The 22,279-nt window shown below is 39.1% G+C and overlaps 2 pseudogenes; both read left to right on the plus strand.

Moving 5' to 3' along the window:
- Positions 1 to 1,056: 1,056 nt before the first annotated feature.
- On the plus strand, positions 1,057 to 11,760 carry LOC110568469 (DEP domain-containing protein 1A-like; annotated as a pseudogene).
- Positions 11,761 to 11,773: 13 nt separating this feature from the next.
- On the plus strand, positions 11,774 to 13,341 carry LOC105722435 (DEP domain-containing protein 1A-like; annotated as a pseudogene).
- The last annotated feature ends 8,938 nt before the right edge of the window (positions 13,342 to 22,279 follow it).

A 22,279-nucleotide genomic window follows, 5' to 3' on the forward strand; every position in this document is an offset into this window, starting at 1 on the left:
AGCACAGCAGTCTGAGCTCAACCTGGGTTGTTCAGACTCGGTGGGGGAGGGGTGTCTGCCATTGCTAAGGGTCAGTAGGCAGTTTCAACCCCACAGTGTAAGCAAAGCTGCTGGGAATGCTGGACTGGGCAGAGCCCAACACAGATCAGCAGCTGCAGGCACTGTCTCACTAGATGTCCTCACTGGGCAGAGCATCTCTGATAAAAGGCAGCAGCCCATTAGGGTCTTATAAATAAAGCCTCCACCTTCCTGGGACAGAACACTTGGGAAAAGGGGCGGTAGTGGGTACAGCTTCAGAAGACCTAAATGTCATTGCCTGGCAGCTCTGAAAAGAGCAACAGATTTCCCAACACAGCATTCAAGCTCTGATAAGAGGCAAACTGGCTCCTCAAGTGGCTCCCTGACTCCCGTGTATCCCGACTGGGAGACACCTCCCAGTAGGGGCCAACAGATATCTCATACAGGAGAGCTCTCTGGCTGGCATCTGGCGGGTACCCCTCTGAGACAAAGCTACCAGAGGAAGGAACAGGTAGCAATCTTTGCTGTTCTGCAGCCCCTGCTGGTGATTCCTAGGCAAGCATGCTCTGGAATGGCCCTCCAGCAAACTCCAGCAGACCTGCAGCAGAGGGGCCAGGCCTGACTGTTAGAAGGAAAACTAACAGCTGGGTGTGGTGGCTCACACCTGTAATTCCAGCACTTTGGGAGGCCAAGGCAGACGGATCACAAGGTCAGGGGTTTGAGACGAGCCGGACTAACATGAAGAAACCCCATCTCTACTAAAAATACAAAAAATTAGCCAGGCATGGTGGCACATGTCAGTAATCCCAGCTACTCGGGAGGCTGAGGCAGAATTGCTTGAACCCGGGAAGCAGAGGTTGCAGTGAGCTGAGGTCATGCCATCGCACTCCACCCTGGGCAACAAGAGCAAAACTCCGTTCCCCCCCCCCCCCAAAAAAAAGGAAAACTAACAGAATAACAGAAAGAAATAGTTGCAACATCAACAAAAAGGATGTCCACTTAGAGACCCCATGCAAAGTTCACTGACTTCAAAGACCAATGGAAGATAAATCCACAAAGATGAGAAGAAACCAGCACAAAAAGCCTGAAAACTCCAAAAACCAGAATACCTCTTCTCTTTTAAGGGATCACAGTTCCTTGCCAGCAAGGAAACAAAACTGGATAGAGAATGAATCTGATGAATTGACAGAAGCAGGCTTCAGAAGGTGGGTAATAAATAACTTCTCTGAGCTAAAGGAGCATGTTCTAACCCAAAGAAAGGAAACTAAGAACCTTGAAAAAAGGTTAGATGAAATACTAACTAGAATAACCAGTTTAAGAGAAGAACATAAACGAATTGATGGAGCTGAAAAACACAGCATGAGAACTTTGTGAAGCATACACAAGTTTCAATAGCTGAATTGATCAAATGGCTATTTTATCAATTTGGCTACTGAAGAAAGAATATCAGAGATTTAAGATCAACTCAATGAAATAAAGTAAGAAGAGAAGATTAGAGAAAAAAGAGTGAAAAGAAATGGATAAAGCCTCCAAGAAATATGGGATTACATGACAAGACCAAATTGACATTTGATCGGTGTACCTGAAAGTGAAGGGGAGAATGAAACCAAGTTGGAAAACATTCTTCAGGATATTATCCAGGAGAACGTCCCCAGCCTAGCAAGACAGGCCAACATTCAAATTCAGGAAATACAGAGAACACTACAAAGATACTCCTTGAGAAGAGAAACCCCAAGACACATAATCAACAGATTCACCAAGGTTAAAATGGAGGAAAAAATGCTAAGGATAGCCAGAGAGAGAGGTCAGGTTACCCATAAAGGGAAGCTTATCAGACTCACAGTGGATCTCTCAGCAGAACCTCTACAAGCCAGAAGAGAGTGGGTGCCAATATTCAACATTCTTAAAGAAAAGAATTTTCAACCCAGAATTTTGTATCCAGCCAAGCTTCATAAGCTAAGGAGAAATAAAAATCCTTTACAGAAAAGCAAATGCGGAGAGATTTTGTCACCACCAGGCCTGCCCTACAAGACTTCCTGAAGGAAACGCTAAACATGGAAAGGAACACAGCCACTGCAAAAACATACCAAATTGTAAAGACCATCATTGCTATGAAGAAACTGCATCAACTAATGAGCAAAACAAACAGCTAGCATCATAGTGGCAGGATCAAATTCACACATAACAATATTAAATGTAAATGGGCTAAATGCCCCAATTAAAAGACACAAACTGGCAAATTGGATAAAGAGTCAAGATCCATCAGTGTGCTGTATTCAGGAGACCTATCTCACATGCAGAGACACACATAGGCTCAAAATAAGGGATGGAGGAAAATTTACCAAGCAAATGGAAAGCAAAAAAGAGCAGGGGTTGCAATCCTAGTCTCTGATAAAACAGACTTTAAATCATCAAAGATCAAGAGACAAAGAAAGGCATTACATAATGGTAAAGGGATCAATACTACAAGAAAAGTTAACTATCCTAAATATATATGCACCCAATGTAGGAGGACCCAGATTCATAAAGCAAGTTCTTAGAGACCTACAAAGAGACTTAGATTCCCACACAATAATAGTGGGAGACTTTTTTTTTTTTTTTTTTGAGACAGAGTTTCGCTCTTGTTACCCAGGCTGGAGTGCAATGGCGCAATCTCGGCTCACCACAACCTCCGCCTCCTGGGTTCAAGTGATTCTCCTGCCTCAGCCTCCTGAGTAGTTGCGATTACAGGCGCGCGCCACCATGCCCAGCTAATTTTTTGTATTTTCAGTAGAGATGGGGTTTCACCATGTTGACCAGGATGGTCTCGATCTCTTGACCTCGTGATCCACCCGCCTTGGCCTCCCAAAGTGCTGGGATTACAGGTGTGAGCCACTGCGCCCGGCCCAATAGTGGGAGACTTTAACACCCCACTGTCAATATCAGACAGATCATAAAACAGAAAATTAACAAGGAGGCTGGGCACAGTGGCTCACGCCTGTAATCCCACCACTTTGGGAGGCCAAGGCGGGCAGATCATGAGGTCAGGAATTCAAGACCAGCCTGACCAACATGGTGAAACTCCGTCTCTACTAAAAATACAAAACTTAGCCAGGCATGGTGCCACATGCCTGTAATCCCAGCTACTCAAGAGGCTGAGGCAGGAGAATCACTTGAACCCAGAAGGTGGAGGTTGCAGTGAGCTGAGAGTGTGCAATGGCACTCCAGCCTGGGTGACAGAGCAAAACTCTGTCTCAAAAAAGAAAATTAACAAGGATATCCAGGACTTGAACTCAGCTCTGGACCAAGCAGACCTAATAGACATCTACAGAACCCTCCACCCCAAATCAACAGAATATACATTCTTCTCATCACTACATCACACCTATTATAAAATTGACCACATAATTGGAAGTAAAATTCTCCTCAGCAAATGCAAAAGAAGGGGAACCATAACAAACAGTCTCTCAGACCACAGTGCAATCAAATTACAACTCAGGATTAAGAAACTCACAACCACCCAACTACATGGAAACTGAACAACTTGCCCCTAAATGACTACTGGATAAATAATGAAATGAAGGCAGAAATAAAAATGTTCTTTGAAACCAATGAGAATGAAGACACAACGTACCAAAATCTCTAGGACACATTTAAAGCAATGTGTAGAGGGAAATTTATAGCACTAGATCTAAAATCGACACCCTAATGTCACAATTAAAAGAACTAGGGTCAGGGTCATCAATATCACTGTCTTCTACGTCCACCTTTTTTTTTTTTTTTTTTTTTTTTTTGTGAGAGAGTATTGCTGTTACTCAAGCTGGAGTGCAGTGATATGATCTCCACTCACTGCAACCTCTACCTCCCAGGTTCAAGCGATTCTGAAATGACCTTGGGTGACCCTTGGGCAAGCCTACGAGCTGTGCTGGTCTTAGAAGCTATGGGCTCAGTGTGCAACCCAGTGTGACACCAGCTGCAGCAATCATGGGAGTGCCTGCACCACCCCTCCCCCAGCTCCAGGCAATGCAGCATGGTGAAAGGAGACTCCTGCTGCTTGCAGAACATTGAGGTAAGAGCACAGGGGACTTTGCCTTGGAACCTAGTTTAGCCTTGCCACAGTAAAACACAGCACCAGACAGAAGCCCAGGATTCCAGGCCTCTGCTCCTGGACAGCACTTGTAGACCCATCCCAGGACAGAAGGAAATCCACTTCCCTGGCAAGATGAACCCAGGGATTTCTCCCTTGCCATTTTCAAGTCCACTGGGGCCGAGTATCTAGGAGTCTGCAAGAGTTGTCATGTACCTGAGCATAGAGTGCTCTATAGTGGTGAAAATGCTGCAGTGACCACAGGAACCACAGACCAAAGATTCCCCTTTGAACTCGTGGAAGGCCCTCTGAAGGAGGACAGATGCAAACAAGGCCAGGATGAAGACTGGAATAAATATCTAATATTTCAATGCCCAGACATCAATGAACATCAATAAGCATCAAGAACATTTAGGAACCTCACCAAAGGGACTAAATATGACAGTGACCAATCATGGAGTGATGGAGATGTGTGACTTCTCATACAAGAAATTTTAGGTACTGTTTTGAGTAAGCTCAGCAAACTTCAAGAAAACAGTGATGCAATTCAGAAATTTAACAGATCAAAATAATTTCTTAAAAAATCAAACAGAATTCCTGGGGCTGAAAAATACAAGTGGTAAACTGCAAATGCATCGAAGTGTCTCAACAGCACAACTGATCAAGCAGAAGAATTAGTGAGTTCAAAGAGAGGCTATTTGAGAATACATAGAGTAGAAAAAATAAAAAAGAATGAAGAATATTTTGAGATGTAGAAAATAGCTTCAAAAGAGCAAATCTAAGGGTGTATGTGTGTGTGTGTGTGTGTGTGTGTTTACCTTAAAGGGGGGTAGAGAAAGAGATAAACGTAGAAAGTTTATTTTAAAAAATAATAATCATGTTCCAAACATAAAGATATGAATATTCAGGTACAAGGTCAAAGAACATCAAGCGGATTCAACTAAAATCAAACTCAAAGAACAAGGGAAAAAAGAGGACCCTAAAAGCAAGAGAAAAGAAGGAAATAACATATTAAAGAGCTCTGATATATGTCAGTAGAGTTCTCAGTGGAAACTTTACACTCCAGGAGGGAATGAGATGACATATTTCAAATCACCAAAGGAAAAAAATTTCAACCAAAAATACTGTATTCAGTAAAGCTGTCCTTCAAACATGAAGGAGAAACAAAGAACCCCGAACAAACAAAAGCTGAGGGAATTCATAATCAGCAGACCTATCTTACAAAGAATGCTCAGGGAAGTTCTACAATCTGAAAGAAAAGGACACTAACATGCAAGAAGACATAATCTGAAGGTATGAAACTCACTGGTAATCCAAATACAAACATATTCAGCATACTCTAATACTATAATTGTGGTATGTAAACCAATCATATCTTTATTTTGAATACTAAAATCTATCAAAGAATAACTATAATGATTTTTAAGAGACATGCAATATAAAAAGATATAATTGAGACAACAAAAAGCCAAAAATTGGGAGAAGGTTAAAGTGTAGAGTTCTTTGGTTTTTCTTTGTTTCTATTCTTTATGATCAAAGTTAACTTCACATCAGCTTAAACTTGTTACAACTGAGATTTTTTTGTAAGTCTCATGGAAAATACAAAGCAAAAACCTATAATAGATGCACTTAAAAAAAAAAAAAAAAGAATTAAAATGTACTTCTAGAGAAAAATAACCCACAAAGGAAGACAGGAAGAAAGACAAGAGTTATAAGCAACAAGGAACAAAATGGCACTAGCTATATTACTGATTGCTTTTACCAGTCAATAAATAATTAAATGTAAATAGGCTAAGTTCACAAATTAAAACATATAGAGTGGCTAAATGAAAACAAAAAGAAGACCTAACTGATACAGCTCTGATGAGCAGAGGAACACCAGGGTTCTTGGTCCTCATGCCAGTTTAGATAAAATGACATGACACATATGGAGTGGTTTTAAGGAGCAGAGAATTTAATGAGCAAGAAGGAAGGGAGAAGACAGAAGGAAGAAGCTCCTCCATACAGAGACAGGCATGGGCGGGGTGGGGGGGAGGTGGGGTCTCCTAAGCCAAAAGAGGAAGTCCCCAAGTGCAGTGGACACCAGCCAGGCATGTATGCAGAGGCTGCAGGAGGCCATGTCTGATTTGCATAGGGTTCAGAAGATTGGTTTGACCAGGCATGTCATTCACATAGCCTGCAAAAAAGCAGGTCCTCCCACTCTAGCCTTTTAATATGCAAATGCAGGACACCATGGATGTTCTACACACAGTGGGGATATGTGGGAGCAACCATGTTGCCAGGAACATGTGAGGAAAGGGCAAGAAGGCTGCAGGAATTGCCATGTTGGGTGGACCCAGTTTCTAATGGCTTGCATTTGCATATCAAATATTGCCAGCCTGGCTCTAAGAGCTAGGTCTTTACAAGAAACTTTTCTGGAAATGCTATAAAAAATGAAAACTTCCATCCCAGCACAGTGCAATGGCTCACACCTGTAATCCCAGCACTTTTGGGAGGCTGAGGCAGGCAGATCACCTGAGGTGAGGAGATCAAGACCATCCTGGCTAATACAGTGAAACCCTGTCTCTACTAAATATACAAAAAATTAGCCAGGCATGGTGGCACATACCTGTAGTCCCAGCTACTCAGGAGGCTGAGGCAGGAGAATTGCTTGAACCTGGGAGGCAGAGGTTGCAGTGAGCTGAGATGGCACCACTGCACTCCAGCCCAGGCAACAGGGGGAGACTTGGTCTCAAAAAAAAAAAAAGAAAACTTCCCAAGGACCCCTTTTCCTATCATCTGCCTAAAATAATTTCTTAATAATTCCTACAACATAACTATATGCTACCTATAAGAAACTCACTTCACCTATAATGACACACAGACTGAAAGTGAAGTGATGGAAAGAGAAATTCCATGTACATGGAAACTAAAAGAAAAAGAAAAAAGAGAAAAAAGCAGGAATAGCCATACTTAGATAAAATAGACATTAAGTCAAAAACTTTAAAAAGAAACAAAGGGCGGATTGTGGCAGATGGGAGGTAGCACTAGATTGCAGCTTCAACTCAGACAGATTGAGCAGCATGGGGAGGCTTGTATTATTTATTTTTGCTCGAAAACGACTGAAAGACTAACTCAGAAAACCCAAAAGGACACATAGACCCTCTGAAGGAAGCGGATAACTCCTGCTGAACCCAGGAGACACCCTAAATACTGTGCTGGTAACCATGGCTGAGAGACCCACAGACAGTTCACATCACAGGACTCTGTGCAGACAACCCCCAGTACCAGCCCGAAGCCTGATAGACTTGCTGGGTGGCTAGATCCAGAAGAGAGATAACAATCACTACAGCTTGGCTGTCAGGAAGCCCCATACATAGGAAAACGGGGAGAGTACTACATCAAGGGAACACCCTGTGGAACAAAAGAATCTGAACAGCCTTCAGCCCAGAACTTCTCTCTGACAGAGACTTCGCAAATAAGAAGGAATCAGAAAAACAGCTCTGGTAATATGACATAACAAGGTTCATCAACACCACCAAAAAAACCACACTAGCTCACCATCAATGGACCCAAATCAAGAAGGAATCCCTGATTTACCTGAAAAAGAATTCAGAAGGTTGGTTATTAAGCTAATCAGGGAGGTACCTGAGAATGGCAAAGCCCAATGTAAGGAAACCAAAAAAATCATACAAGAAGTAAAGGGAGAAACATTCAATGAAATAGATAGCATAAATAAAAAAAAAAAAATCAAAACCTCAGGAAAACAATGGAAACACTTATAGAAATGCAAAATGCTCTGGAAAGTCTCAGCAATAGAATCAAATACATAGAAGAAATGAATTCAGAGCTCAAAGGCAATGTCTTCAAATTAACACAATCCAACAAAGACAAATTTTTTTTAAAAAAAGAAAATATGAACAAAGCCTCCAAGAAGTCTACAGTTATGTTAAACAACCAAACCTAAGAATAATCAGCATTCCTGAGGAAGAAGAGAAATCTAAAAGTTTGGAAAACATATTTGGGGAAATAATTGAGGAAAACTTCCCTGCCTTGCTAGAGATCTAGATATTCAAACACAAGAAGCACAAAGAACACTGGGAAATTCATCACAAAAAGATCATCACCTAAGCCCATTGCCATCAGATTATCTAAATTTAAGATGAAGGAAAGAATCTTAAGAGCTGTGTGAGACAAAAGCTCCAGGTAACCTATAAAGGAAAACCTATCAGATTAAACAGCAGATTTCTCAGCAGAAACCTGCAAGCTAGAAGGATTGGAGCCTATTTTCAGCCTCCTCAAACAAAACAATTAGCAGCCAAGAATTCTGTATCCAGTGAAACTGAGCTTCATATATGAAGGAAAGATACAGTCTTTTCCTGACAAACAAATGCTGAGAGAATTTGCCACTACCAAGCCATTACACAAACAGCTAAAAGAAGCTCTAAATCTTAAAACAAATATGGGAAACACATAAAAACAGAACCTCTTTCAAGCATAAATCTCATAGGACCTATAAAACAAAAATACAACTTAAAAAACAAAAAACCAAGACATATAGGAAACAAAAACCATGACAAATGGAATGGTATCTCACATCTCAATACTAACATTGAATGTAAATAGCCTAAATGCTCCAGTTAAAAGATACAGAATGGCAGAATGTATAAGAATTTACCAATCCACCAACCAACTACCTGCTGCCTTCAAGAGACTCACCTAACACATAAGGACTCATATAAACTTAAGGTAAAGGGGTGGAAAAAGACATTTCATGCAAATGGACACCAAAAGCAAGAAGGAGTAGCTATTCTTATGTTAAACAAAACAAACTTTAAAGCAACAGCAGTTTCAAAAGACAAAGCAGGACATTATATAATGATAAAAGGACTTGTCCAATAGGAAAATATTACAATCCTATACATATATGCATCTAACACTGAAGATCCTAATAAAACAATTACTAATAGACCTAAGTAATGAGATAGACAGCAATACAATAATAGTTGGGGACTTCAGTACTCCACTGACAGCACTAGACAGGTCATCAAGATAGTTAACAAAGAAACAATGGATTTAAACAATACCCTGGAACAAATGGACTTAGAGACATATACAGAACATTCCATCCAACAACTGCAGAATACACATTCTATTCAACAGTGCATGGAACTTTCTCTAAGATAGACCATATGACAGGTCACAAAAGGAGCCTCAATAAATTTAAGAAAATTAAGAGGCATATAGACCAATAGAACAGAATAGAGAAACCAGAAATAAACCCAAATACTTACAGCCAAGTGATCTTTGACAAAGCACATGAAAACATAAAGTGGAGAAAGGACACCTTTTTCAACAAATGATGCAGGGATAATTGACTAGCCACATGTAGGAAAATGAAACTGAATCCTCATCTCTCACCTAATATAAAAATCAATTCAAGATGGATCAAGGACTTAAATATAAGACTTGAAACTATAAAAATTCTATAAAATAACATTGAAAAACCCCTTCTAGACATTGGCTTAGGCAAGGATTTCATAACCAAGAACCTAAAAGCAAATGCAATAAAAACAAAGCTAAATAGCTGGGTCTTAATTAAATAAAATAACTTTTACATGGCAAAAGGAACAGTCAGCAGAGTAAACAGACAATCCACAGAGTGGAAGAAAAACCTCACAATCTATACATCTGACAAAGGACTAATATCCAGAATCTACAATGAACTCAAATCAGCAAGAAAAATACAATCCCATCAAAAAGTGGGCTAAGGACGTGACTAGACAATTGTCAAAAGAAGATATACAAATGGCCAACAAATATATGAAAAAATGCTCAACATCACTAATCAGGGAAATGCAAATCAGAATGGCCATAATGAAAAACTAAAAAAAACAGTAGATGTTGGCATGGATGCAGTGAACAGGGAACACTTCTACACTGCTTGTGGGAATATAAACTAGTACAACCACTATGGAAAACAGTGTGGAGAAAAAAAGAAAGAAAGAAAGTCATTATATAATAATAAAGGGGGTCATTTAACCAAAAAGATATAAAAACATGGCTAGGCATGGTGGCTCACAGCTATAATTCCAGCACTTTAAGAGGCAGAGATGGTTGGCTGGGTACGATGGCTCAGACCTGTAATCCCAGCAGTTTGGGAGGGCGAGGCAGGTGGATCATGAGGTCAGGAGTTCAAGACCAGCCTGGCCAAGATGGTGAAACCCCATCTCTACTAAAAATACAAAAAAACTAGCTAGGCATGGTGGCAGGCACCTGTAATCCCAGCTACTCTGGAGGCTGAGGCAGAGAACTGCTTGAACCCAAGAGGCGGAGATTGCAGTTGGCCGAGATCATGCCACTGCACTCCAGCCTGGCTACAGAACAAGACTCCATCTCACAAAAAAAAAAAAAAAAAAAAATAAGGAGATACACCACCACCTTTGCCGCCACAGAAGCCACTGGGCGCTGACAGACCTATGGAGCGTTGGGGTGTGCCTCCCAGGGCTTATCAGGCCACCAAGCTGATTTCCTGCAACTTCACCAGTTAAAACTCTACCAACAAAACAACACAAACAAATAAAAACAAATCCAATTAAAACATGGGCAGGCGGGGCATGGTGGCTCACACCTGTAATCCCAGCATTTTGGGAGGCCGAGGTGGGCAGATCACGTGAAGTTGGACAATTATTACATGGTAAAACCCCATCTCTACTAAAAATACAAAAAACAGCCGGGTGTAGTGGCGGGTACCGGTATTCCCAGCTACTAGGGAGACTGAAGCAGGAGAATCACTTGAACCCAGGAGGCAGAGGTTGCAGTGAGCCGATATTGCACCACTGCACTCCAGCCTGGGTGACAGAGTGAGATTCCATCTTAAAAAAAACAAAAAACAGCGCCATTGCACTCCAGCCTGGGTAACAAGAGCGAAACTCCATCTCAAAAAAAAAAAAAAAAACAAACAACCTCTTTCACAAAGGCAGCCAGAATTGAGGGAAAAAAAGAGAACTTTTCCAAAGGTATAGTATTTTTAAATTACAAAACTTATCTCCTAGAACTACTAAAAAGCATGGATTACATTTCTCTCAGGAAAATCCCAAGAAAATAAAGCATGAAATAATAAAGATCAAGAAAATGCAGCTGATAATAGAGAACTAAGCCAGGAAGATGTTGAAGTTTAGAGATATGTTACTCTGATCTACTGCAAACCATTTTATGTGTGCCATCCCTAGAAGTCGTCATAATTCTAAAACAAGTAATTCCCCAATATGTTATATACAACATGGCCAATACAAGTAAACATGGAGTAGTTACACTACAAAACAAATCAGATGACCTTTCTCACCGGGTGTTATCTGCCATGAAGTGCCTAGCAAATTGGCCAAGAAGTAATGATATGAATAATCCAACTTACATTGGATTTGAACGAGATGTATTCAGAACAATTGCAGATTATTTTCTAGATCTCCCTGAACCTCTACTTACTTTTGAACATTAAAAATTATTTGTGAACATTTTGGTTGTTTGTGGCTACATCACAGTTTCAGATAGACCCAATGGGATACATAAAATCCAAGATGATCCAGTCTTCAAAATTCATTCACTTAAACAATTTGAATTCCTTCAAATCAACTGAGTGCCTTCTTCTCAGTCTGCTTCATAGAGTAAAAAAACAAAGAAGAACCAGTTTCTACTGAGAGACTACAGATAAACAATCCAGAATTTCAAGAAAGATGTGCTAAGAAAATGCAGTTAATTTAAGAAACAGAAGAGCGAGTGCTAATGATATAATGGGAGGAAGCTGTCATAATTTAATAGGGTTAAGTCGTATGCATGATCCATCCTTTAACAGCAAACCAAGGTGCTATTCTTTGGAAGGAATTGTACATGTGTCAGGGAATTCAAGAGGCATCCAGTGTCTTTCATCAATCTTTTCCAAACATAGGACAAAATAAACAGTTTTTAGAGTCTCAGCCGAAACAGGAATTCCTGTTGAATCTTTATTCAGAGGAAAATATTCAAAAGCCATTCAGTGTTGTTTTTAAGAGACCCTCTACTTTGACTGTTCAAGACCAAAAGTTGTGTAATGGGAAATGCAAATCAAAACAGCTTTGTAGGTCTCAGAGTTTGCTTTTAAGAAGTAGTACAAGAAGGAATAGTTATATCAATACACCAGTGGCTGAAATTATCATGAAATCAAATGTTCGACAAGGAAGCACAAGTGTGCAAACACCTATGAAAAGTGAACTAGGAGAGTCTAGTGCCACAATCAATAAAAAAAACTCTGCAAAAGTACAATAGAACTTTCAGAAAATTATTTACTTCCAGCTTCTTCTATGTTGACTGCTACATAAAGTATGCTGCAATCTCATCTAGAGAGGGTTGCCATCGATGCTCTACAGTTACGTTGTTTGTTACTTCCCCCACCAAATCATAGAAGGCATGAACTTTAAATGTGTATGATTTCCCAAATGAGTCAAAATGTTGACATGCCCAAACTTCATGATGCAATGGGCACAAGATCACTGATGATACATACCTTTTCTTGGTGTGTGCTATGCTGTGCTGAAGAAGTGGATCTTGATGAGCTTCTTGCTGCAAGATTAGTTCCTTTCTTAATGGATCATTATCAGGAAATTCTTCAAGTATGCTCTTACAGACTGCAGTGGAAAAACATCTTGACTATTTAAAAAGGGACATACTGAAAATCCTGGGGATGAACTATTTGCTCCTTTGCCAACTTATTCATACTGCAAGTGGATTAGTGCTCAGGAGTTTGATGTGCAAAAAGTTTCTACCTCTCAAGCTGCAATTGCAGAACTTTTAGAAAAAACAGATAGTTACCTCTAAAGGAGAAAAGAAAAATAATAAAACACTTTCAGAAGGAATATTCCTTGATATATCAGAAAAGATTTCCAACCATCAAGAATGAAGCAGCACTTTTTCGTGACAAACCTACAATCAAGCAACCAATGCCAATTTTAAGAAAACCAAAGTTTCATAGTCTAAGATACTAACTGAATTAAAAATTATGTAATACTCGTGGAACTTTGATAAATGAAGCCATATCGGAGAATGTATTAATAAGGTATCTCAAACACATTATACAAGGCAGTGCCAAAATAGTTTGCTTTTGTTTTTGTTTTTGAGATGGAGTTTCACTTTTATTGCCTGGGCTAGAGTGCAATGGCACGATCTTGGCTCACGGCAACCTCCACCTCCCGGGTTCAAGCGATTCTCCTGACTCAGCCTCCCAAGTAGCTAGGGTTACAGGTGCCTACCATCATGCCCAGCTAATTTTTCCACTTTCAATCTATTTATATACATGTATGTGTTTTCAAAATATGTGTATATTTTATCAGATTTGGTTTTGCCTTAAATATTATCCCCAACTGCCTCAGTCATTCATTTGTTCAATATATATATTTTGAATTCTTATTTTCATAATCAATTAGAAGATGGGGATATAAAAGAAGTATAAGGCAATCATATATTCATTCCAAAGATATTTAGCAACTGCTATGTGCCTTTCTTGTTCCAGATATGTGGAGATATTGTTAAAAAAAAAAAGCGTAAAATCTCTTCCCTAAGATATTTACTTTTTAATCAAGGGAGATACACCTATCAGATGCTTAAAACAACAACACTACCCTCTGAAATCAGGGCATATAGAATCATTCAGCTAAAGACTGACTTCTATGATTATGGAACAGGTCTCTAAGCTAGTGGTTTTCAAACTGGTGCCCATTAGACTCACCAGAGGAGTTTTAAAACAGCCTGTATGGCCAGGGCCTAACTTATATCAATTAAATCTGAATTTTAGGGGTGTTATATAGGGATTAGTATTTTCTTTTTAATCTAGGTGATTCCAATATTCAGCGAAATGTGAGAATCAATATCCTAAATGCTTTTTATGAACATTTATATAAGTGTCAAGATAGTAGCACATTGACTTCATTTTTTCATTGGAAGAAAATGCCCAAGTATAAATGCCTCTCATCTTAAAACAAGGTTCTTCAGCTTTCTGCTTGATTGACTTGGTACAAACGTGAAACAAGTTGCCTTCTACTTATTACTCCAAGATTGTTTAATATCTATTCCTTAAGTGTAAAGAAATATATAATGCCTGGGTTATAATAAAATCTTAATGTTTAATGACTATTCTCATTTCTCAATGTAATTTCATACTGTTTCTCTATAAAATAATGGTGTTCCATATAACATTACTGATTTTTATAAAAAACCTGGACAGAAAATTATAAATATGTCTTTATCCTAGAAACTCTGGCTATAAAATTATTGGACCAAATTGAATTCTTTCTAAGGCATTTCTATACTAAAACTTTTTTGTTTATAGATAGGTAAAATATGAATTATGTTACAAATAGGGATTAAAATTATTTTGGGTTTTGTAACAATTAAAAAAAAGAGAGAGAGGCAGAGATGGGAGAATCACTTGAGGCCAGGAGTTCGAGACAAGCCTGGTCAACAAAGCAAGACCCCATCTCATTTTTTAAAATATTAAAACCAAAAAGCCCAATAAATATATATGCATTTCATCCAACTGCTGCAGAATACACATTCTTCTCATCAGCACATAGAATGTTCACAATCAGACAACAATAAAAACCCTGAAAACAAACAAAAAGAATGCAAAGTCTACATGACACGTGGGACATCATAAAGCAACCAAATATATGAATTCAGGTGTTCCAGAAGGTGAAAAGAAGATCAATGGCATAAAAAACCTATTTAACAAAATAATGACTGAACATTTTCCATGTATAGAAAGACATTTAGACATCCAGATACAGGAAGCTCAAATACCCACAAACAGCTGACAACCCCAAAAGGTCTTCTGCCTGACAAATTATAGTCAAATCATCAAAAGTTAAAGGTAGAATTCTAAAAATAGCAAGAGAAAAGCATCTAGTCACATACAAGGGAAGTCTCATCAGAGTAACAGAGAATTTCTCAGCAGAAACTTCACAGGCCAGGAGAGAATGGGATGATATATTCAAAGTGCTGAAAGGAAAACAAAACAAAATACCTGACAAACAAGACTTCTGTACTCAGCCAAGGAATCTTTCATAAATTAAAGAGAAATAAAGTCTTTCCCAAACAAACAAAAATGGAGAGAATTCTTTTCAGGAATGAGTCTTCACATCTCAGTAATAACCCTAACTGTGAGTATTAAATGTCCCACTTAAAAGATATAGACCGTCTGAATAGATTTTAAAAAATAGCAGTAAAAAGACAATGAAGATCATAATATAATGACAAAGCGATTAATTCATCAAGAGAATATAGCATTTCTAAATATATATGCACCCAACACTGAAGCACCCAGATACATAAAGCAAACATTACTAGGTCTAGACTCCAATACAATCATATTTGGGTACTTTAAGACCTACTCCACTGGGATAGCTCATTAGATAGCTCATCTAGACAGAAAATCAATGTAGAAACATTGGAATTAAATTGTACTTTATAACAAATACACCTAAGAGACATTTACAGATCACTTCATCTAACAGGTACAGAGTATATATTCTTCTCATCAGCACACAGAACATTATCATCAGCACGTAGGATATTCTCCAGAATAGACCGTATATTAGGCCACAAAATAAGTCTCAACAAATTCAAAGAAATCAAAATAATATCAAGTAACTTTTCTGAACACAATGGAATAAAAGTAGACATAACAAGAGAAACTTTGGAAATGAAACAAATACATGGAAATGAAACAACATGCTCCTGAAAAAATGATTCAATGCAGAAATTAAAAAAGGAAATTAAGAAATGTCTTGAAACACACAGAAATGGAAACACAATGTACCACAACCTATGGGACACAGCAAAAGCAGTGCTAAGAGGGACATACATAGCAATAAATGCCTACATAAAAAAAAAGAGAGAGAGAGAAAGACTTCAAATAAACAACCTAACAATGCACCTTAAGGAAACAAAAACAGCAAGAATAAAACAAACACAAAATTAGTAGAAGAAAAGACATTATAAAGATCAGAGCAGAACTAAACAAAATAGGCTTAAAAATATGATCAAACAAAGTTGGGGTACATGTGCAGGATGTGCAGGTTTGTTACATAGGTAAATGTGTGCTGTGGTGGTTTGCTGCACAGATCATCCCATCACCTAGATATTAACCCCAGCATCCATTAGCTATTTTTTCTGATGCTCTCCTTCCCTCTGCCCTCCTGACAGGCCCCAGTTCATGTTGTTCCCCTCATGTGTCTATGTGTTCTCATCATTCAGCTCCCACTTATAAGTGAGAACATGTGGTGTTTGGTTTTCTGTTCCTGTGTTAGTTTGCTGATGATTATGACTTCCAGCTTCATCCATATTCCCACAAAGGACATGATCTCATTACTTTTTATGGCTGCATAGTATTCCATAGTGTATATGTACTACATTATCTTTATCCAGTATATTACTGATGGGCATTTGGGTTGATTCCATGTTTTCGTTGTGAACAGTGATGCAATGAACATATGCATGCATGTATCTTTATAATATAATGATTTATATTTCTTTGGGTATATACCCAGTAATGGGATTACTGGATCAAATGGTATTTCTGTCTCTAGGTCTTTGAGGAATCATGCCACACTGTATTTGACAATGGTTGAACTAATTTACACTCCCACCAACAGTGTAAAAGCATTCCTTTTTCTCCACAACCTCATCAGCATCTGTTGTTTTTTGACATCTTAATAATCACCATTCTGATTGGCATTACATGTTTTCTCACTGTGGTTTTGATTTACATTTCTCTAATGATCAGGGATGTTGAGCTTTTTTTTTACAGGTTTATTGGCTGCATGTATGTCTTCTGAGAAGTGCCTGTTCATGTCTTTTGCCCACTTTTTAATGTTTTTTTTTTTTTTGTAAATTTAAGTTTCTTGTAGACTCTTGATATTAGACCTTTGTCAGATGGAAAGAGTGCAAAAGTTTTCTCCCATTCTGTAGGTTTTCTGTTCATTCTGATGATAGTTTCTTTTGCTCTGCAGAAGCTCTTTAGTTCAATTAGATCCCATTCATTTTTTTGTTGTTGTTGCTACTGCTTTTGGCATTTTTGTCATGAAATCATTGCCAGTGCTGATGTCCTAAATGGTACTGCCCAGATTTTCTTCTAGGGTTTTTATAGTTTTGGGTTTTATATTTAAATCTTTAATCCATCTTAATTTTTGTATAAGGAAGGGGTCCAGTTTCAATTTTTTGCATATGGTTGGCCAGTTCACCCAGCACCATTTATTAAATAGGGAATTGTTTCCCCTTTGCTTGCTTTTGTCAAGTTTGTCGAAGATCAGATGGTTATAGGTATGCAGTCTTGTTTCTGAGTTGTCTATTCTGTTCCATTGGTCTATGTGTCTGTTTTTGCACAAGTACCATGCTGTTTTGGTTACTGTAGCTTTGTAGTATAGTTTGAAGTAAGGTAGCATGATGCCTCCAGCTTTGTTCTTTTTGTTTAGAATTGTCTTAGCTATTCAGGCTTTTTGTTGTTGTTGTTGTTGTTCCATATGAATTTTTAAATAGTTTCTTCTAATTCTGTGAAGAATGCCAATGGTCGTTTAAGGGGAATAGCATTGAATCTATAAATTACTTTGGGTAGTATGGTTATTTCCATGATATTGATTCCTCTACCCATAAGCATGGAATGTTTTTCATTTGTTGGTGTCCTCTCTGATTTCTTTGAGCAGTGGTCTGTGGTTCACCTTGAAGAGGTCCTTCACTTCCCTTGATAGCTATAATCCTAAGTATTTTATTCTCTTTGTAGCATTGCGAGTCAGAGTTAATTCTTAATTTGGCTGTCTGCTTGCCAGTTGATAGAAAGGAATGCAAGCAATTTTTGCACATTGATTTTGTATCCCAAAACTTTGCTGAAGTTGCTTTTCAGCTTAAAAAGCTTTTGGGCTGAGACAATGGGGTTTTCTAGGTATAGGATCATGTCACCTGCAAACAAAGGTAATTTGACTTCCTCTCTTCCTATTTGACCATGCTTTTTCTTTTTCTTGCCTGATTTCCTTGGCCAGAATTTCCAATACTATGTTGATTGGGGTGGTCTTGTGCCAGTTTCCAAGGAGAATGCTTCCAGCTTTTGCTCATTCAGTATGATACTGGCTGTGGGTTTGTCATATATGGCTCTTATTATTTTGAGGTATGTTCCTTCAAAACCTAGTTTACTGAGAGTTTTTAACATAAAGGGATGTTGAATTTCATCAAAGGCCTTTTCTGTGTCAACAGATAATCATGTGGTTTTTGTCTTTCATTCTGTTTATGTAATGAATTACATTTATTGACTTAAATATTTGCATATGTTGAATCAACCTTGCATCCTGGGGATGAAGCCGACTTGATTGTGGTGGATAAACTTTTTTATATGTTGCTGGATTCGGTTTGCCAATATTAATATTATTGAGAATTTTTGCATCAATGTTCATCAGGGATATTGGCCTTAAGTTTTTTTTGTTGTTGTTGTTATATTTCTGCCAGGTTTTAGAATTAGGATGACGCTGGCCTTATAAAATTAGGGAGGAGCCGGGCACGGTGGCTCACGCCTGTAATCCCAGCACTTTGGGAGGCTGAGGCGGGTGGATCACGAGGTCAAGGGATTGAGACCATCCTGGTCAACATGGTGAAACCCCGTCTCTACTAAAAATACAAAAAATTAGCTGGGCATGGTGGCGCGTGCCTGTAATCCCAGCTACTCAGGAGGCTGAGGCAGGAGAATTGCCTGAACCCAGGAGGCGGAGGTTGCGGTGAGCCGAGATCGCGCCATTGCACTCCAGCCTGGGTAACAAGAGCGAAACTCCGTCCCAAAAAAAAAAAAAAAAAAAAAAAATTAGGGAGGAGTCGCTCCTTTACAATTGTTTGAAATAGTTTCAGTAAAAATGGTACTAGCTCTTTTTTGTACCTCTGATACAATTCAACTGTGAATCTGTGTGGTCCTGGGCTTATTTTGGTTGGTAGGATATTTATTACTGTCTCAGTTTCAGAAATTGTTATTTACTCAGGAATTCAATTTCTTCCAGTTCAATCTTGGGAGAATGCATATGTCCAGGAATTTATTTCTTCTAGATTTTCTAGTTTATGTGAATAGAGGTGTTTATAGTATATGATGGTTGGTTGTATTTCTGTGGGGGCCAGTGGTGATATCCCCCTTAGTTCTAATTGTGTCTATTTGGTTCTTCTCTCTTTTCTTCTTTATTATTCTAGCTAGCAGTCTATTTAAAAAAAAAGAAAAACAGCTCCTTGATTCATTAAATTATTGAAGGATTTTTTTCACATCTCTATTTCCTTCAGTTCTGCTCTGATCTTGGTTATTTCTTTTCTGCTAGCTTTGGGGTTTGTTTGCTCTTGGTTCTCTAGCTTTTTTTTTTTTTTAGGTGGAGTCTCACTGTGTCTTGCCTGGGCTGGAGTGTAGGGGTGTGATCTTGGCTCACTGCAACCTTCACCACCTATGCTCAGGCAATTCTCCTGCCTCAGTCTCCCAAGTAGCTGGGATTACAGGTGTGCACTACCATGCCCAGCTAATTTTTGTATTTTTAGTAGAGATGGGTTTTCACCATGTCAACCAGGCTGATCTTGAACTCCTGAGCTCAAGCACTCTGCCAACCTCGGCTTCCCAAAGTGCTAGGATCACAGGTGTGAGCCACCATGTCTGGCCTCTAGTTTAGTTATGTTGTTGATTTGAGATCTTTATGTTGTGGGCATTTAGTACTATAAATTTCCCCATTAACACTGCTTTAGCTGTGTCCCAGAGATTCTGGTACACTGTCTCTTTGTTCTCAGTAGTTTCAAAGAACTTCTGATTTCTGCCTTAATTTCATTATTTACTCAGGAGTCATTCAGGTGCAGGTTGTTCAATATCCATGCAGTTGTGTGGTTTTGAGTGTTGCTTAATAGAGTTCTAATTTGCTTGTGCTGTGGTCTAAGCAATTTAATTTCAGTTCTTTTGCATTTGCTGAGGGGTGTTTTACTTCCAATTATGTGATCCATTTTAGCATGCCATGTGATGAGAAGACTGTATATTCTGTTGTTTCGGGATGGAGATTTCTATCTATGGGGTCTGCTTGATCCAGAACTGAGTTCAGGTCCTGAATATCTTTGTTAATTTTCTGTCTTGATGATCTAATATTGTCAGTGGGGTGTTAAAGTCTCTATTATTATTGTGTGGGAATCTATGTCTCTTTGAAGGTCTCTAAGAACTTGCTTTATGAATCTGAGTGTTCCTGTATTGGGTGCACATATATTTAGGTTAGCTCTTCTTGTTGAATTGAACCCTTTACCATTATGTAATGCCCTTTTTTTTCTATCATCTTTGTTGGTTTAAAGTCTGTTTTGTCAGAAACCAACATTTTGACCCCAGCTTTTTTGTTTTCAATTTTTCTTCCCTCAAGCCTGTGTGTGTGTCTTTGGATGTGAGATGTGTCTCCTGAAGACAGCATACTGGTGGGGCTTGACTCTATCCAGCTTGCCATTTTGTGTCTTTTAATTGGGGCATTAAGCCCATTTATATTTAAGGTTAATATTGTTATGTGTGAATCTGATCCTGTCATCATGATGCTATCTGGTTATTTTACAGACTTGTTTATGTGGTTGCTTCATAGTGTCACTGGTCTGTATACTTCAGTGTGCTTTTGTAGTGGCTGGTAATGGTTTTTACTTTCTGCATCTAGTACTTCCTTCAGGAGCTCTTGCCAGGCAGGCTTGGTGGTAATGTATTCCCTCAGCATTTGCTTGTCTGAAAAGGATCTTATTTCACTTTTGTTTATTAAGCTTAGTTTTGGCCAGATATGAAATTCTGGGTTGGTAATTTTAAGAGTGTTGAATATTGGTCCCCAATCTCTTCTGGCTTGTTAGGTTTCCACTGAGAAGTGTGCTGTTAGTCTGATGCACTTGACTTTTTTAGGAGACCTGGCTTCTCTGGCTTCCCTTAGCATTTTTCTTCTTTCATTTTGACCTTGGCAAATGTGATAATTGTGCGTTCTGGGGTTTTCTCGTGGAGTATCTTACTGGGGTTCTTTGGAGTTCCTGAATTTGAATGTTGGCCTGTCTTGATAGGTTGGCAAAATTCTCTCGGATGAAATCCTAAAGTATGTCTTCCAACTTGGTTCTGTTCTCCTCATCTCTTTCAGGTAACCCAGTCATAGGTTGTCTTTTTACATAATCCCCTATTTCTTGGAGGTTTTGTTAGTTCATTTTCTCCATTCTTTTTTCTCTCTTCTTGTCTGCCATTTTATTTCAGAAAGATAGTCTTCAAGCTCTGAGATACTTTCCTCCTCTTGGTCTATCCTGTTATTTATACCTGTGATTGCACAGTGAATTTCTTGTGCTGTGTTTTTCAGCTCTATCAATCAGGTCAGTTTTGTTCCTCTCTAAACTGGTTATTCTGGTTATCAGCTCCTGTAGTTTTATCATGATTCTTAGCTTCTTTACATTGGGTTTTATCCACGCTCCAGGCCAGGCGCAGTGGCTCACGCCTGTAATCCCAGCACTCTGAGAGGCCAAGGTGGGCAGATCATCTGAGGTCAGGAGTTAAGAGACTAGCCTGGCCAACATAGTGAAACCCATCTCTACTAAAAATACAAAAAAGTAGCTGGACATGGTGGCACGCGCCTTTAGTCCCAGCTACTCAGAAGGCTGAGGCATGAGAATCGCTGGAACCTGGAAGGAAGAGGTTGCAGTGAGATCGCACCACTGCACTCCAGCCTGGGTGACAGAATGAGCCTCCATCTCAATAAAAAAAGATACTACACCGTAATTCAGCTGGGCATGGTGGCTCATGCCTGTAATCCCAGCACTTTGGGAGGCCGAGGTGAGCAAATCGCCTGAGGTCAGGAGTTCAAGACAAGCCTGGACAATACAGTGAAACCCCATCTCTACCAAAAAAAAAACCACGAAAATTAGCTGGGTATGGTAGCATGTGCCTGTAGTTCTAGCTACTTGGGAGGCTGAGGCAGGAGAATCACTTGAACCCAGCAGGCATATGCTGCAGTGAGCCGAGACTGCGCCATTGCACTCCGGCCTGGGCAACAAGAGTGAAATTCCATCTCTTCATGTATTATTATTACACAGTTATAACAACAAAAACAGCATGGAACTGGTATAAAAACACATAGACCAATGGAACAGAATAAAGAACCTTTCAACAGGCTGGGTGCAGTGGCTCATCCCTCTAATCCAAGC

This window comes from Aotus nancymaae, unplaced genomic scaffold (assembly GCF_030222135.1).
Source record: "Aotus nancymaae isolate 86718 unplaced genomic scaffold, 86718_ANA_hifiasm-v0.15.2.pri h1tg000014l, whole genome shotgun sequence".
NCBI lineage: Eukaryota > Metazoa > Chordata > Mammalia > Primates > Aotidae > Aotus > Aotus nancymaae.